This window comes from Bombus pascuorum, chromosome 10 (genome assembly GCF_905332965.1).
Source record: "Bombus pascuorum chromosome 10, iyBomPasc1.1, whole genome shotgun sequence".
Lineage (NCBI taxonomy): Eukaryota > Metazoa > Arthropoda > Insecta > Hymenoptera > Apidae > Bombus > Bombus pascuorum.
In genome coordinates this window covers 9,827,626-9,841,633 of record NC_083497.1, presented here as the reverse complement: position 1 = coordinate 9,841,633, position 14,008 = coordinate 9,827,626, and the positions used below count along the sequence as shown (strand labels likewise).

Sequence of the window (14,008 nt, the reverse complement as noted above, 5' to 3'; positions counted from 1 at the left end):
TTCATCGATCGAAGCAAACGAATGCCTAATTAAATGTAGCAGCGTTGTAAACTATAAATTAGCGAGCAGTGCGACGAAGCGATAACAATGACGATGCGAAACAATTGTAAGGAAGACGTCGAGAGCGCGCTATCCTACGTTAGAAAAGTATTTGCGCTCAGGAACATTCAATTTGCTCTGTCTCGTTAGTCGTCCTGAATTCCAATCTGCATTCAACAAAACCACGCGTCAAATTTTCTGAAAATTATCGTCGTTCTAGCGGAGCAACTCGTATCGCATCGGAAGCATCTCTTTGTAACAAGCAAAGACAGAGAACACCTACCAGCAGGGCAGAGAATTCGGTTTATTTCATATTCGTGGAGTTTGCATACGTACCCAGAGAATTATACGTTCAACTCTCTCCCTCTTTCTACGGAACTTCAAAGCGTCGGCATAAAACAAATCCGAGTCCGTTTCTTTCCTTCGAGCGAAAAACAAGAAGGAAGAAAAAAGCAGGGAAAATAAAGGGATAAGAAAGAGAACGGTGGTAAGAAAGAAGAAGAAGAAGAAGAAGAAAAAAAAAACGGGGAACTGTTATCGACGAAACTTTGTTGCTCGTGGAAGAAACTTTGCCGGAGACTTTTCTCCTTGGAACGAAGGAAGTTTAAAAACGTGCACAAAATGCTGTATTCACACGCGACACACTGCCAATGACGTTCTTATCGATCCATTCATGAACGCTTCCAGTGTTTTCGCTGCTGTGCAGAAGAATCGCGTGATCCTTAAAAAGACGAGAACTTGGTAAAACGAAACTTATATAGTTGCACTGCCGTTTTTCACGAGATACTGAGACACACAGGGATCAGCGCGTTGCTGGAATCGGTCGGTCCAGGGTATACTGACACTTTTCGACGTCAGTGGCCAGACTTACGCTAGCGAAGCGGGTGCTATACTTAGACGGAGACCTTCGATTTCCGGCGGTATGTTTTCGACGAGAGATCCACGCAAGAAACACACCAGGACTTTGAGAATTCACGCACGCGTGCGTGTTTCGTCGATGGACTCGCGCGTGCTACAGAAGCTTTTCTCTTCTGAACGAGACTGGTCACTCGAGAGAGAGAGAGAGAGAGAGATGAAAATTTGGTTTCGATCGCGAGACAGAGAGTAGAGGGAGAATACTTGGTTGCGTGAACGATCGAGCGAGAAGAGACAAAAGAGACCTTGATGTAAATATAACGTGTCTTTTGGAATCGTTGGTTTAGAAAATATCTGCCTTTTCATCTTTATTCTTAAAAGCTCGGTGTTTCGAGTTAGCGTGGGATCTGAAGAATGTAATATAGCGTTTCGGTGATATCGTCGCTGTTACATTGTCTTGACGTAAATCTAACGCGTCTTTCGAATCGTCGTTTTAGAAGAGATATTGCTTTTCATCTCCTCGATTTGAAATAAAGCAAAGAATCTTAAATATACGTAACAAAGTTTCGATCGTATAGTACGTGTTAATCCATCGGTGTAAATTTAACGTAAACTCTGAATTCGTAATTTGTCAAAGTGTCTATCTTTTTATCCTCGTGTCGGAAACATCAACGTGAAAATTTTGATATTAAACGAAACGTGAAATTTTAACGACCCAGTAAAGTTTCGATGGCAACGGAACGTTTCCTATACGTTGGAAAGGAACGGTTTCACTTTGGTTCATCAGTTGTTATTAAATTGGCCGATAGTAGCCGTTGTCAACGGTAGACCAGAATTCCCTTGTTGAATGTCGTTCACTCTAGATTACCCGCGACAATACCGGATTTGATTTCTAATTTCCAATTGTCCGTTTTGTAGCTGCGGATTGACGAGACGGGCGTAACGAGCGCCATTTAATAAAGCCTTCTGTTTAACGCCAGCATTAATATGCATTTTGTCGTTTCGCTGTAGATCGATGGAAATTCCTATTCAATTTCCTGTCACGACCCCGCATCGAAAATCAATATGCAACGGTGAAAGTGGACCATCAGTCTGGTTATTGTTATTTTTCCGCGTCTTTAATTATATCGTTCCCGATTTAGAAGGAATTCGATATATCTGCGCGAGCGCGCGTTCGTGTCTGTATGTATGTGTGCGTGTGAAAACGCATATTCGTCGCCTCGTGATCTATGACTTATTTATTAACGCGTTAACACGATTAGATAGATTTAGATGACGAATTCACGTCAAAATAATCGAATTAATATTTTCTACGTTGTACAATTTTTGGAACATTCTCGTGAAATCTACTTCGTTGAATTGTACTTTCTATATCATCGTGATTGTCAATGACGCTGTTTTCCTTTCATATTTAATGGCTCGTGAAAATATTTGGACGTTTACCATCGAAGAATTGTAATATGTATATGATGAATTTCAGAGTTGCCAGCGGATTTGGAAACAGTCGTATTCGTTTCTAAAGTATAGAAGACGAAGAGCTACGAAACTAGTTTAACGCTGATTAGAAATTATAAGCTAACCCGTTCATTGCGATTAAAGTTAAAACGATGCAACGGCATGCACGACGTCAGCCGTGAATCGATATCAATTATATTCAATCTGGCTGCAGGCCAAGCACCGAGGCCAATATTAAAGGCTAATCCAGATGATCGGATACAGTTGCGCCAGGAAAATTTTACCGAATTGCCTTCCTAACAGACTCTCGTTTTCCATCCGTTTGTACGATCAACTGGAAAAACCATTTTAATACCGCTACCCAATTGATTCAAGTAGCAGAACGATATTGCAACGCTGTCATAACTTTCATTTCCTTTTCTTATTATAACTTAACTTTACCGATCCTCTTTCGTTTGTCATCATTAAACCTAATCAGTCTAGCGTAACTAAGGGTAGAATCAAACATTCGTCGAAGACGTTGATAATTCTTTTTCCAAAGCTACAGAGAAAGAGCAACTTTGTGCATTTATAACACGAGTTTGCATAAATATCCGACGTCTGTTTTGATGAAAATCTTTTGGCATAGTCTTACAATTTACGTTAAAAAATCTGCACGATTTCATCCTCGTTGAATAACGTTGTTTCCCAGTGGAACGAAATTTACCGTTAGGATAGTTGTTACGAAGTTTTGACTAGAACAGAAAAAGTTGTCGTCCAGAAATAGTGACATTAGCGAGAACGGGTTGCTGATCGCGATTCTATGCTCCTATTAGCGTCTAGCATCGGCACGAAAATCCATGCTAAAGTTAGCCACGTTAGGCACGCTCTCGATTCTCCAGCGCTGCGTATTCTCAGGCAGAGCTCTCAGAATAGCTCCGGCAGTATGCTGCTTTTCTTATCGACCTGTGCTTTTCTCTAGTCGGCAAGACAGCTTTCTACACGGGAATTTACCAGGTGGCTGTTTTAAGTCGGCAAAACTCGGTCGGAGATTGTACGAGGTCGATAACTGGGAATTTTCTTACCTAGTGGTGGCACTCTTGTTACGATGAATGAGAGCACGAACGAGAAAAAGGATGCTTCGAGAGTTTGTCTAATTAAATTCATTGTGGTCTGGACACGCTGTATAAACGCGAACAGCTGTTATCTTCACAGTAAGAAAGGTTTCTTTTCAATTTTATGATTGCTTTTCTATTTTACAATTTCCGTCTTTGAAGAGTTAAAAATACCTTAAATACTCTCACAGACGGAATTCCATCCCATGCAAATCTCCTTTTATTTATCCTATCACAGAGATATACGATTGCAAACAATCTTTCTTTCATTCGCTACTCAAGTATAATGAAACGGTCGATTCTACTTGTTTCGCTTCGTGAAACTCTTACTTTAAGAATATATCACGAACTTTTATTCCTGATAGCCTTAGAAATAACGGATAATCGTTACTTGCAAGAAGAATGGAGTACCGAAGGAAAGAAACATAAGTCAGTTTGATCGTTTCGGTGAAACAAATTCGTATCCACGATCACTGTGTTCGCAAATGAACACGATCGTTAAATGAAAATTGCTCATAACGTGGTTGGAATTTCATTTGGTCCAGTGAAAAATTTATGGAACGTCTATGACGGCGTTTATCGCGCGACATTGCAATGATAGATGTATTATCGAGCATAAAAAGGTTATCGCGGTATTAAATTCATTGTATCCTTTTATCGGTGTCACGGTTATATTTAATCGTATCACGATACGTTTACAAATCCGACTGGCGGGTGTTATTCCTGTGTAACGTATTTCCTGTCGGATTCAAAAAAAAAAAAAAAAAAAAAAAAAAAAAAATAAAAAAAGAAAAAACGTCGATTCGTGTTGTTGGTTGTTTGCTTCAGTTTGTACCAAACTCGTTCCCTCAACCGGACTCGTCGATAAATTGCCGTTGATACTGCGTTTCTTTCTCATTATGCGTGGTCGGTGCGTTGTTACCATCCTCGTACGATGCCAAGATATAATTATCAGGCAAATTCAGCAAAACGAGGGCGAATCAAATGTAGGCAGACAGTGGCCGTTTTCGTCGTCGTGATAACACACATCCATTATCGATTGTTAAATATTCCTCGCAGCGTGCGAAACGTCGGCAGTGGAAAGCCATTGAAACGCCGAGAAATCGAAACAGTGGCCGCACCACCCGCCAGCCAGTCTATTTAACGTAACAAAACTATGTCTATTTATCAGCATCGACGAACCATTGTTCGCCTACCGTCTGTTTTAACCAGCTTCTCCCTATCGATTTCCCTTGGCCGAGGAAAAAAAAAATTCTCTGCACGTCTCGTATTTTGTTACCCTTTCTAGCTTTTCTAATTGACAAATGCTCGGCCCCAATGTAGTCCCTAGCCAGGATAAATCTATATGAATTTTTCCACTGTCAGTCGACCGACTGAAAGTACTCTCGCCACTAGCTTTAGTCCTCACTTCTCCCTTTTGTTCGTGTTTTCCCCAGTGTATTCTCGCGGCTGTCCTTAGTTTTCCCGCTACTTTTTTCTCCCCCTCCCTTTGTCGTTTCGGTCGCTGTTTCGTAGTCACCCTAAATTTTCCTGATCCTCGTTTTGTCTCTCTTTCTTTCCTACATGATTCTGTCGATAACGCGTTGACACGTGACGAATGGCTTGCTACGCGCGTGACTTTCATCAATTATCGGCTGTATTTGTGAAACACCAAGAAAAACATTGTTTCCGTTTACGTTACGGGAAAATTTAGTAACGTTAAATATTTCGTTTTTACATACAGTAAATTGTCGAATGGCTGTTTAGTTTATAAGATTCAATTCTTTCGTTGTCTGAATCTCAGTGTCGTTTCAACAAAGAAAAATGTTTTGAGATGATTTCTGTGCATAAAATTGGATCGGTCGCGTGCGATTGAATCGTGAAAGATCAAAGAGCGTAGCTGATTAATATATTCTAGGTCGATCGATAGTTGATCATAGTACGTGAATTTCTTGAAATTTCATAAAATTCTAGCTTCCTTCCATTTGCTTCGATGTACCAGTTGCGTCAGAATTTTCAATGCTGGACGGTAGGTCGACCGTAACTCGAAGCTTTCGCTCGGAGGATTAGAGTTCTGCCAGCTTACGTTTTATTCCTTTCGAGTAGCCTCTTCTAATTTCATACGTCGTCTTAAACAGTCGTTTCGTGATTCCGTTCTCCTTCACTTTGTTCGCCTAATCTGCCGTTAAAGTTATACCGTTACGAGGGATAACGTGCTAAAAAGTACGGTGCAACTTCTTTTACGGCCACAGAATTAGCGCGGAGAGGCACGTCCCGAGTGTCTAAAATTGCGAACAACCATGCTCGAGGACACGGCAGAGCGATAGTCACGAACTGCGTGTTCATATTCGCATGGCACAGCCGAGCCTCGTAATTGCGTTGTAAAGTTTCGCCCGAGCCATTTCGTTTCCACAATTGCTACCTTTTATGAGACATTTCGTTCAAATAATGACGTTTACCTTTTTCACCCTAAGGGCAAGAGTCCATACATGTATCTCAGAGACGCGTCTCATAGATTTCCAATTCTCCTCTGGAGAAAATATTTTTTCAGCCAAGCTCCGCATTGAAATTTTACCGTGACGGTTGATCGATAAAAAAAGTCAGTTTAGAAAACGGATAAATGCGTCGTCTCTTTGCCGAGGCAAGATAAACACCAGTTAGGTAATGTTTGTTTTTCTTTAGTCACGCGAATCCATTCAGCTTCGCGACGAATCAGAAAGCTTTTCCGTGACATTCAAGAGCAGGAAGTCTTTTTACCTTTGGGAAAACTGGACGCTATCCGTCCACGGCGAATTGCCCACGGCGCGCCGCATTATCATTGTGCAACAATCGTACAGAGAAACGTATTATTTGAGAACATCGCGCTGTCCCAATGAGAACGCGCTCTTATCGTTCTCATTTCTGCCACTGTTGCATTATGGGAGTCACTCGATTTGGTGGAAAATTCTAGAAATGGCGAGTCGTAATTTAATCGGTTTACTTCGCAACAATTCTCGAGCAATTTCAGATAATACCCTTTCACGCGAATCCACGAAGAATTCTGGATATGAAGAGTCTAAATTTAGTCGGTTTACTTCACAACTTTACTTCACAAATTTTCAAACAATTTCAGGTAATTCCCTTTCGCGCGAATCGACCAGCAATTCTGGATATGGAACATGGAGACGCGAACGACTTATTCTCAAATTATTCTCAGATGATTTCCCTTTCTTTCGCTTGGTCATTCAATTAGGTGAAAAATTCTGGAAATGAAAAATCGTAACGTGGATATTGTATTTTCGAATAATTTTCGTAAGATTTCACACGGTCTTCTTTCAAAAATTTCTCTTCCACCTGATCCGATGTTTGTCTAAATATCTACCTTATTAGGATAAGCTCTGTGTTATGCTTTCGTTGCTTTGTTACTATAGTCTAACGACGCTTGTCAAGGGATATGTCGAGTAGTTTATGAAGAAGAATGCTTGTTCCGGATGCTGCTTTTGCTCCCGTTGTCGACCAGGAAGGTGATTTAGCGGTTGCGACGTGTGCAAGCACAGCGTGTTTTCTAATGAAATTATTGAGAAAGAACGGAGCGAGAGCGATACCCACGAAGAAAACTGTCGGAGGATCGAGTAACAAGATCAACGGAGCGTAACTTAATTCAGTGTTTACTCGCTATCATGTGAAGACAGTGGATCTAAAAATCTCTGGCTTAATATCGCGCGGAATATACGACCCTTATAGAATATTTTCCCCTACCCATTATTTATTATAGCAGCCGTCGTCTATAGTATGAATAATTTCGAAATATTTCCAACATTCTCGCCAAGTTATTCGCGCGATAAAAAACTGAAATTTGACAAAAGCGTCCGCGGCGAAACAATGGTCGAAAAGCAGCAGCGGCGTTGATTTACGTGTCGGTCGGGCAATTTTTTCAGCTTCATCCCGTGGCAATGTGTGGCCTCGATGTTGCTACAATAAGAGTCACTAGCTCTCGTTTTTTCCACGTCGTTTCTTTCTCCGTTATATATATATTTTTCCCCTTTTTTTTTCTTTTTTACGTGACTGGTTGATAACAGAGGTCGAGCAATATTTTAAAGCACGTCATAGCGTTTTGCGCGTCAGCGTGGTAAAAATCACGGCGTTAATATAAAAATTCTAACGCCGTTTCTTTTTGCATCCCTTCGCCTACCCTCTGTCCCCCTTTTCCTCCTTTTCCTACCCATTTTCCTCTATTCTTTGGCGAGTCCGCGGAAATCGTGCTTGCACGCGTGTTGCACATCGTCGGCACCGCAACCACGTTCGTGTAAAAAACCACTATCGCGTTTAGAACGACGCAGCCGTGTGCACGCGGGATGTAGATTTGCGAGCACCGCTTCTGACCACGAAGATCGTGTCGCAATAACAAAACGGAGGAGATTTAAGGCTTCTTTGGCCGCATTGTTTATCGCGTTAGAGCTACGTTCTTCCGTTGGCAACGGTTCAACGATGTTTGTTCGTCTCTTTCTCCAGAGCCAGCAAATAGAAGCAAAAGTCGTTCGGTTCTATCGGACGATACAGCTTGTTTGCACTTGGACGAAGATAATTTCACGTCGGCAAAGACAACGAGCCCTGTGGGCGGACTTCGTTACGAGGTAACTCGTAATTCGAATAATTAGAATTCGCGTCTGGATTTCTGTAATATTTCATCATCGGTGCTTCCGATTCAACCAGTCTGATTTATCTAAGTTTCCTCGGCGAAACGACGTTTAAATCGAACAATTTATGCGTTCCTCGAAGCCGAGAACTCTGTATTCTTTGTTCTTATTGTCTGTCTATTTCTTATCGCTGGAGAAAGCATCGATACGATGGCGTAGAACAGGGCACACCTTACGGATATCAATGATTTTGAAATATGGCGGGTTGAAAATCATAGTGAAGCAAGTCAAGACTTTGAGAAGGTAAATTTAGACGCGTATTTCGTTGCTAAAAAGTAACGTCCTTTTAAATTCGTAATTAATCGGATTTTAACGTTATTCTCTGTCGCGTTACGTTTCAACAACTTTGAAGAACCATAACTTCTACCAATATTATTATACGAAAAAATAGCAACGCTGCGACTTTGTTCGCGTGACTCGATATAATAACGAAAAAATTGGATAATTTATCAGGTAGCTGGACAGTCAGTAAGTTACGATCGACGTTAGAACGAATGTTAAATCGATAGGAGTTCGTTAGGCGATAGAACGGTTTTCTTCCACCTACTTCTCGTTCCTCCATTTTTCCTGCATATTCGCTGAATAGAATTCGTACCATCGTCCAATGTTTAATTACGAGAAGACGTTCCAATATTGACGTTGTTCGACGCGCCCGATGTCGATGAGTTTCCAACAATGGGATCTTATAACTTCCGCGTATAATTTCCGTGAAAATGATCACGAGTTCGAACTTGAAATCTCAGACAATGGGGGACGAAAGTTGCGGAACGATATTCCGAAGTAATATGCGCTCTATATAGACCTTCCTGCCAGCCGTATAATCTATAAGCCACCCTTTGTACTTGGCAGCCGCGTAAGACTGGTCCACGAAACAACGTTAAACAGCATGGTGATAAAACTCCATAAAACTACCCTCTCTTTAAGAACCTATATATCGATCGACGAGTCGATATTCAGTAGGCGAAAGGAACGTTGATTTATCGTTGGTTACACGATGTATACGTTAACATGTTAAAGTATTCGGACGTTTGCAAACTATTGCAGATATCTAAAAGATATACTTCGAACGGAACTGTTCGATTTAATTTTGGCACGTGATATTATTTCAGATAATCGCATGCAGATAGTGGATATTAATGAAACAGATAGTTAATATTTGTTGCTATAAACGAAAGATTAACGATTAAAGTTGGACGAAAGTTGATCTTCTGTAGAGAGATTCGACTTAAGTGACTTGAAGCGTGTTTATTCGCTTCGGTTTAAATTTGGCAGACCATTTGATCGCAAGTTTGATACCAAGTATCCAAATACTTGTAACTTCCGCAGGAATACCGCGAGCACGAGATTTAATTAACGTCGCGGACTGTCGAGAAGTCGATTAAAAATTTTTTTCAACTTGCAATCCATGTCCTTCTCGCAGAACTTTTAAATGGCTTTTTAATTGAATTATACGACGGATAGTTAATTAATTTCTTAGAAAAAGCCACGGCGACCGGGCTGCTGAACGCAGCCGATTAATCGAACCGTTCTTCCTCATAATCGGGCGGAAACGCGCTGGCACAGAAACGCTCGAGCTTCTCCAGGCTCTGCTCTCCTTCTTTGCAATTCTAATATTTCTCTTCCATCGTTGGCCCCTTAATTACGCGCTTTGTAAATATTTCACCGAGAAGATCGAAAGGAAATCAGAGGTTAAGGATGGGTAAAGCTGGAAACATCGATTGTACCGGTTGATCTTAATCAGTCGTCGTCTGTCGAGTTTCGATGTCCGTTGCAAGTTGCATCGAGCGTGGAACGTTTCCAGCCGAGATACGCGCTGATCGTCGATTTATATTTGACTGGGGCGCACATTACCACGGAGTTTTTCAATTAATTCGATGTCATTATGCGGCCGGTCTTTATTCAGAGCCGGGTAGAAGTGGGTCGTAGGTTGGTGGTCGACAATACAGCACTGCCAGAATCAGAACTATGCCGAGTCAACAAAGAGATAATCATCGTGCTTCGCATTGTTAATCTTAATTAACGCGGCGGCGTAGATCAGGAACACAATATCGTAAGAAGTTCCCGCGTTTTATTCCAACGAAATTGCGGAACAGGGTTTGAACTTAATTGGACGGAGCCACCTCATTCGTGAGACCACCTCGAGGCTAGAGGTGATCTCGAATAAAATGAAATTTTTTTCTTTTCTTTACCGTCGACGATGAGAAAAGATGAGAAGACGGCTGGCAGTGGGGACAATAACCAACGACAAAGACGTTTTCTATGCTACGCCGTTGACCCTTTTGTTTTCATCGATTCGCTTTGCTAGCCCTCTCTTCACCCTGAGATAAATCAACGGTTCTTCAATCTACGATACGATTGAGGATTCGATCGAGGATTCTCGATCGAGACACGATTAAAGGGCGAGCAGCAATTTCTTCGATCATAACGTTCCCGCGTTTCACCGCTTTGTGCAACCCTTTGATGTTAGTAGCAATACCGGTTGCCAGCTTTGCTACGAACGTTTGTTAGGGCGATATCGGGCGGATACATTCTTCGAGTCCCTTCGCCAATCTATCTCTTTGCTATCCCCTCCGTGAGAAGGTTGCATAGCCGCATGATTTTCGTAATTGCTTATGCAAGAACCACCGTTCAGACTATTCTCGACAGATTTGCATAACGCATAAGCAAGCTACGTAACAGGGTTGTTTGATATTATCGTTTCCATAAGATGATTCAGACGAGCAGCCTGTTTCTCGTTCGCTGCTCGTTGCAACAGACTCCAATTAATCAACCTTCTCTTTTCATCTTTATACCGGACGTCGAATATCATCCGAATGCGTTATGAAGCTATCGTGCAGGATGAATATCTGGTTTTTCCTCGTCGTTATTTTTCACGGAAACGTCGCGTTGAAAAAGTCGTTAGCTCGTGGCGGAATACGGATTGAATAATTTAGCGCGTTTCCTCCGCTAGTTGTTCACGCACTATTTATTTTAATTTATATCTCGCACGTTCTTCGCCGGTTCTTCTATTCAAATGTTGTGCCGGCGCATTAATATACATTTGTAGTCGAACGATATATTACTGGAGAACGTGCTTCCTTGCCTTCTCTCCGTCGACGCGACACGACGTGAAGGGATCCACCTAACGCGAGGTAATAATGCGTGCCTCGAAAGCCCGCAGAAATTGCCGATATATACCGTGATCGTGAAACGAGATGCCGTTTGCAACTCGCAGCCGGCTGGGTTTCGCAGGTTTTTACGACAAGACAGAGCTTTGTCCGCGATTAATTTCACGAAAAGTTTCGACGAGCTGTTGAACACAGGTGGATGAAGAGCAGCGGAATAGAATTTCGTTGGCATGTTAACGGCGAATTTGGCGCCTTTGGCGCGCGCCACGTTCAAAGGGTAAATCCGAGGAAAGAGTGGCCCGTAGAAATAATAGCGGGTAGTCGCCGATTCCAGGGAAGAGTGGCGATAAGCGAAGCGTTTGAGTTGGTACGAAACGGCGATCTATTATTCCGGAGCATTTTAATGAAAATTCTCGCAGAGACCGAGGGGATGTGGCACGAGATTCAAAGAATAACGGGGGATGAATAAAACAGTGATGCGTCAGAAATGGGTGAGACCGGATCTTCGTCTGGCGTGAATGGTTTCTTTGCTATTCTCGTGGAAAATAAGAGACGAACGGGGAGGAATAAGCTCTCGTTGCCAGTTCGTGTGAGAATAGATAGAGACGTTGACGGGGGCCGCATCACCTTGACGGGATGATTATACCACATTTTACGTCACGGCTTTGCGCAGCGTGTCACGTTTAATACCGTAATTCCTTCTCTCCTTAACGCAGTGCTGGGATATCGATCTTGCACTCGAAAAGGCAAAGAGAGGGATGCTTCTTCGCGCCAGCTTTCGTATTTCGCTATCGTAAAATTTCGAACATAGTTCCGACAGAGTCTCGATACGCGTCGTCTTCTATGAATAAGTTTCGTTTTAGGAATTGCCTTTACTTAAAGCGTCGATAGTTTCGCTTAGCTTTTACTAGGAGCCAGAGAGAAAGAACCGGTAGCACGAGAGTTACGGGTCGAAAATGAACCCACGAGAGAAGAATGGTTCGAATAGAATGGAAAACCGTGTAATTGGCCGCGTTATTCTTCTAGCTAAGTTTCTATGGACTTCTCTGTCCAGATTGCTTGCCAGGTTAAAAGATTTAAAACGATTTAAACGATAAAGGCCAGAACATGGCACGTAATTTCGGCGGTGATGTACCTTCCAAAGTCGTGATTCCACCGACTGTGTCCCCATACGCTTTCCAGTTTCACGCTACGTGTTTGATCAATTAATCCATTGTCCCAATTGACCAATTAACCCTTACGCTAATTGGCGATTCGCCGTGGTTTTAGGAGAATAATGGAATGAACGATACGCGTCTACAGCGATACGAGATTAGCTCGCTGAATATTCTCTCTATGATCTGTACGAAAAGCAGAACAAAGGAGAGTGAGCTTTCTGAAAGAGAATAGTAAAGAATCGAGCAAGTCATAAATCAAACCAATCTTTATCTCCTTAATTTCTGTTTAATCTTTCCTCATTAATTCGGCATGGAAGTAGCAGGTTGTCATAGGTAATGTGGTGTCTTACGCTGAACTTTTAAAACTTTTATCAGATATAGAAGCGATCAATAATAATGAATTGATGAGGTTCCATTTTTTTCTTTTTTTTCATTGCGACACTATTTTATAGAGCAATTTGAAAATTCAATATATCGATTAATTCGACAGTAAAATCTATCTTTGACCAATGCCAATGTTTATAAAGTCGAGATGTTAGGACTTGAAGAGATACGTTAAAAAATTCGTGCTCGAATAATTCCTGGCTTCACAAGTTTCTACTGTTTCAAGTTTCTTTTCTAATACGATAAAGATAGAATTAAAGATTATGCTATATCTGCTTTTTATGCTGTCTTGGATATTTCTTATCAGTTAGACTTTCACAAAGTATCAGTTAGTATTTTATGAAAAATGTTGACATTGGCATATAGAAATGTTATTATAGTCATTTCTAAACACAATTTAAAATTGTCCCTTCTTGGTGTAGAATATACAATCGCCTAGAAACTCGATATTACGTTTAACTCGTTTTTGCAAAAATATGAAATTGCCATTTCTCGCATCAAGCCACACAAATAGTATTAGTACCATTAGTCGTTTAGGCTGATATCAGTTACTAAGTTAAGAATTATGAGTTACATGGTAGTTAGTAAGATAAGATATTGGCTAAGTTAAACCAACATAACACTCATTAGCATACTTTCTTTCGTAACCACCAAGTGGTATAAAATTGGGAGAATTAACAAGAATAGACTATCATATTTCTTCCATGTAATTTTCTTATGGAATGATCTAATATTAGATATCGCCAGAAAAAAATGATATCCTCGAATTTTCTTTCACGCTAGTCTGGCTGGCTTTTCGTAGGTTTTTATCAGCGATTTACCGTGGCTGTATAAGGAGAACGAAGGAGGGTAAGCCGAGTAACTCAGGCGAAGAAAAAAAGAAAAGAAAGAAAAAATTGCGACTCGATCTATATAAGCGGGTCTCGCTAACGATCGTGACCCTATCATTACTTGTATCGCGTTGTAACGTGAACTTAGCCTCGGGCAGTTCGTTATAGGATGTGCCATGTCGCTTGTCCGCCATCGAATCCCTGGAACGGTTGAATTGTAACAGCGGATAATCGTTGAATTTACGAACGCCACGGTCGTTTGCATTCGGCCCTGTCTGCTAATGAAATTTATGGTGGTCGGTTTTGTACAGTTTCGCCGTTGTGATTGGCGCAGACGCGACTTATTCTACGTTCTGTGGACTCTGTACTTCCGATATGCGGGTATTTGCATGCACGAAACTTTCGCAGAGTTTTGAAATGTCCCGTCTTGAA

At 41.5% G+C, this 14,008-nt stretch overlaps 2 protein-coding genes across 9 annotated transcripts in view; one reads left to right on the top strand and one right to left on the bottom strand.

The window, feature by feature from the left end:
* LOC132911254 (cyclin-dependent kinase 11B-like) overlaps nt 1–14,008 on the top strand; it is a 51,632-nt gene that overhangs the window by 7,033 nt on the left and 30,591 nt on the right. The gene's annotated exons all lie outside the window — the stretch shown is intronic.
* The window catches only part of LOC132911242 (RING finger protein nhl-1), a 56,557-nt gene that overhangs the window by 31,908 nt on the left and 10,641 nt on the right, over nt 1–14,008 (bottom strand). The window contains exon 1 of one of the 8 annotated variants that reach the window (XM_060967725.1): nt 376–908. The exons of the other annotated variants lie outside the window; for them this stretch is intronic. The gene's annotated coding sequence lies outside the window, so the exon portion shown is untranslated. Of the gene's footprint in view, nt 1–375; nt 909–14,008 lie in introns of those variants that run through there. 8 annotated transcript variants of the gene reach the window in all.